Source organism: Poecilia reticulata, linkage group LG16 (assembly GCF_000633615.1).
Source record: "Poecilia reticulata strain Guanapo linkage group LG16, Guppy_female_1.0+MT, whole genome shotgun sequence".
NCBI classification, from domain to species: Eukaryota; Metazoa; Chordata; class Actinopteri; order Cyprinodontiformes; family Poeciliidae; genus Poecilia; species Poecilia reticulata.
The window spans coordinates 16,005,936-16,010,532 of NC_024346.1; the positions used below are offsets into that span (position 1 = coordinate 16,005,936).

At 38.4% G+C, this 4,597-nt stretch overlaps 2 long non-coding RNA genes across 2 annotated transcripts; one reads left to right on the plus strand and one right to left on the minus strand.

Moving 5' to 3' along the window:
* Positions 1 to 85: 85 nt before the first annotated feature.
* LOC103478687 (uncharacterized) lies at positions 86 to 4,560 on the minus strand. Its single transcript, XR_535830.2, has 2 exons — positions 4,353 to 4,560; positions 86 to 409 (listed from the first exon to the last, which is right to left on the minus strand). It is a non-coding gene; the product is annotated as an uncharacterized LOC103478687 (long non-coding RNA).
* LOC103478686 (uncharacterized) lies at positions 363 to 1,056 on the plus strand. The gene is made up of 2 exons (XR_535829.1): positions 363 to 455; positions 810 to 1,056. It is a non-coding gene; the product is annotated as an uncharacterized LOC103478686 (long non-coding RNA).
* Positions 4,561 to 4,597: the final 37 nt, after the last annotated feature.

The window sequence follows — 4,597 nt, forward strand, 5'->3', positions numbered from 1 at the left end:
ATGCTCAGTTAAATGCTGTTTTCGACTAAAACTTTTTCCACAGTTCACACTTGAAAACAGGTTTTGAAACGTATGAGTTCTCATGTGAGCATCAAAAACTGATTTTAAAGCGAAATACTTTTTGCAGATGACACATGAGAAAGGTTTTCTTCTTTCCTGATTTTGATTCTCAGATTCAGCAGCTTCTTTTAAGAGGACTTGGTCACTGTTTGGTTCTGATTCAGTTTGGTGTGTTTGCTCATCAACAGGAACCAACATGCAGGTTCTTCACCCTGACTGCAGTAAACTTCTTTCTCTTCCACTTTTATCTGATGATCTTCTTTCTCTTCCTGGTCTTGTTTTCCCTGCAGAGGTTCCAACTCCTCCTGGTCCAGAGTCGATCTTCTCTCTTGGTTAAACTCCAGGGAACCTGGAGAAGAAAACAGAGAAAAAGAGTTATTGTTAACTTTATTGAAGTAAGAAGGAGAAATTTTTCATCGTTTAAAACAAAAATCAACAAAAAAACACTTGAAAATTCAAAAGCGTAGACAGAGAGACAGATCAGTCGTCACATCCAGCTGACATTTGGAGAATTCTCAAATGAACGGATTTAAAAAATATATTTTATCCAAAATTAATTGTAGTAGGGATTATTGTTGATATACTCTGAATTATATAAAAATTATGTTTTAGTCCACTTTATATCTTTGGGGTTTATTTACAAACATGAATTCATTTGTAGGTTAATAGTTGTTTAGTTTTTGTTCCTTTGTTACTTAGTTTTCTAAGTTAAACAGGAAGAACTGTGGGTCCATTCTCCGTCAGTATAGGGACTGGTATCGGACCAGCATGCACTGGGTTGGGCCTGTAGGTTTTGACCAGAGCAGCAGAGGAAACAATGAAAAGTAGTGATGATGAGATGAAGCTTCATGAAGCCCTGAGGAACTCCATCCAATCACTGGACTCATGAGCCGATGCACCGCGGTGCTTCATATGCTCCACTGTGACATCAAGTGGACMATATATGTGAAATAGGCAAAACATGAAGCCTTACAATAAATAAACAAGTAAAAAATGTTTGTGATTCTGATACATCAATTCTGATTAATCTGGTTGTATGAAACAATGGCTGGATCAAAAAGAAAACAGGAAAAACATTAGAGATGAGACGGTTGTAATTGGCTCGTTATTCGCTATGTCACCAGAAACAGCAATTTTTGACAAAAAATAAAAACTAACTGTGCTCGAGTTTAGGTGAGTTCTCTGTTTTACGTGCTTCATGAAAATTGTCCTGGATTATTCGACACACCGCTAATGAAAAGTTTGACCTTTGTTATTTGCTTGTCAAACAAGAAACAGCAGGCGCAAATCTTGACACCGCACCTACTGTGGCACTTCCAGTGGCAGGTGTTACGGCTGCCACTCGACACCATATACTGGCACTTCCGCTAACACCTGCCATTATGCGTCACAAGTGCCACCGTTTTCGGGGCTAGCTGTCAGTGTTGCCACTGACTTCGACAGACTTCGGCACCTTCCAAGGGTTGCTGCGACCTCATACTGGCACATCCCACGCCTCACTGACCGCTCTCTCCTATTGTCACTGATGAGATTTAGGGCGGCCATCTTAGAGCGGTCGACYGCTCCACTCAGCGTTATACGTTTGGCAGGCACAATGACGTATTTGCGCATTTAGTCTTTCATTACACGCTGTTTTGTTACTGGAAACCTTATACAAACAGCTACATTTATAAACAATTGTCTTTTTAAAGAATTTTTTAATTGTATAGTTCAGCATATTTAAATATGCTTAGTGGGGAAAACAATAGAATAGGAATAGAATATTCTTTGGTGACAGCTTCTGTGTCAGATTTAATATGAATGAATTTATAATTCAAGAAAACACCGGTGGATGTGGCACCGGAGGAAATGCTATTAGATGAGGTAATAGCATTTCCTCTTAAGTATTGTGTTCCCTCAAAAAACCAAATACGCCATGGTCTATTTTGGATACAGTCTCAAATTTCAATTTCCAATAAAGAGCCTCAGTGAAAACAAGTTGACAGCTGCCATAAGGTGCCACGAGCTTCTGGGTAAGGTGCCACTTGTGCCACCTTATTCTAAGGTAAGGTGGCACACTTACTTCTATCTGTTTGAACTAAAGTTATTCATATGCTACATTCCATCTGAAACAGATAGAATGAGGTCACAGCAGCCCGTGGCACCCATAGCCACGGGCTGCTGTGCCATCTTACCTGGTGCCGCCTTACTACCGGGTAAGGTGGCACAAGTAAGGTGGCACAAGTGACCATGGGTGCCACGGGCTGCTGTGACCTCATTCTATTTGTTTCAGATATAATGTAGCATATGAATAACTTTAGTTCAAACGAATATTAATAAAATATATCTTAATTAAAACATAATTCTCATACATATTTAAATATACAGCCGGTGTTCCGACTTAGCAGAGAAAGACAACACCTGCACTGAATGCATGTCAGATGGGACCTCTTCTGCAACAGCTGATAATAGCTACCACTAGGTGCCACTACGACTGACACTAGGTGGCCATGGTAAGTCAGTGCTGACAAGCTCCTGTCAGTTCCGGATTATAACTATTTTCATACAATTACCTTAATATAGTGCTATTGATTATTAAACCGTGTAAGTTCACTAATATTGACTTATTAGTGACAGTGGCAACATGAGATATTGACAATTCCAGAGTGACATTATGTTCGGCATGGTTCCATGACAGCTCACAGGATGTCATAAGTTCCCAAAAAAGTAATAGACCAGGCAGCCACTATAACTTTAAGAGTTTTTTTAAGATAACATGTTTTCCAAAAACTTTGCATTATCATAATTTTCCAAAAATGCCTGTTAACCAGTTATTATTTAATAAATTTTAATATCTGCTATTTTTCATTAATTGTGAAGTTCATTCCAGATTTGTGCGCCATAAAAGAAGGTTGCTTCTCCATGTTTGTTTCTGGTTCTGGACATTGTCTTTAAAGTTTTCTTATTCAAAGATGAGACAATGAATAAAATCTGAMCTACAAAATGCATTTCAATAGCTTTTTCAAGGCAGCACGAGGACTTTCACTTTCAAGTTAAACCACCTTCAAATTTTTTTACACTGAAGTAAAACAAAACAAAGTATGTACACCTCAAGACCTTTGACAAAAGGGGGAATCCTAAGCAGCATTAAGAACAAGATTGTTACATATTTTTGGAAATAAAAATTACTTTGGGTTATACTTAAGATACAAATGCTTTTTAAAATGAAAATTGTGCTGTTTACATATTATTTTATTTGGCAGATATGTTTCAACATGTTTTAAAGTTTATGTCACAAAGTATATGCATAGTAATTGATTTGTCAATATTTATTGGCCATTRTATGTAAATACTTTAAATAGCAATGTAGCGTCCCGGTTGAAAAGATGGTCTCTTTAACTGATGGTTCACGTTTCTTTATTCAACTGCCTTTATACTTGAACACACCGTAAGAGCTACAAACATACAAACAAAATACCATTAGCAACTCTTAGTGGTTCTAACCTTTTCCTTTAACCTATAAACCTTACTTTATATAATAACATAAAATTTGCAATACATGTATTTAACTAACTGCAAAATTTCTATATTACAAATGAACTAAGACGTATTCCAACTGCTTCAACTGATCGACAGTTAATCAAATATTAACACCATTTCATATTGAAACATAAACATCACGTTCAATAAATATAATACTCTCGTCAAAACACCCACCTTGTTCCCTCACCAACCGAGCGCTAACTAATTAATTGTCTGGACCTTAATTTGACTGCTCCTTAATTATTCCCTTTTTACTGCGACCCATGCGCTTTCTCTCCGCACGATGTCCAAACAGTTAATCGTCAGTTGCTGTCTGCAGTGTTGTGTCTGTCACCCAGCAACCCTGGCCTCTAAAGCCCTTTCAAAACAAAAGCTTCGGCCACAAAACAAAAAACACCTCCCAGTTAGATGAGGAAACAAAGATACTAATAAAGTCATTTACACTCCCACCAAATCATTAGAGCTTAACTTAAGGAGAAATATAAGCCCCACTCATGTTCCTGAAACCATGACAAACAGAGAATTGCATGTTGTAGTAAGGTATTCTCCTTTTAGCTCAAGCAGCTTTGAAGGCAGTAAATCCAGCTGCAGCATGAGGACCTCAGACCTAGAACATGAGCAGATCAGACAATATTTCCCTCTAACACAACGCTAGCAACATAAAGCTATTCGCTATCAGAGTGGAAATAAGCAGCAGCTTCATGGCAGAATACCAATTAAACACACCTTACACAAAAATTAAATGCAGTCAGAGAAAGAGCGGGTTTTACCTCAACAGACATGTTGGTTGGTGCAGGACGGATAGCAGCTGAAGATTTTTATTCACTTTGTGAGCAGCTGTTGTAATTGCAAACACAGCTGACCGATGTGATACTTATGAGCCAGAGAAGCAGCAGCGGCCTGCTGAGGAAGAGGAGGAGGGTGAAGGGGCTGCAGAGCTCAGAGCTGATTGGCTGGAGGACAATGCAACACACAGCAAACACATGCACAAGGAAACATGACGACAAAAGCGGTT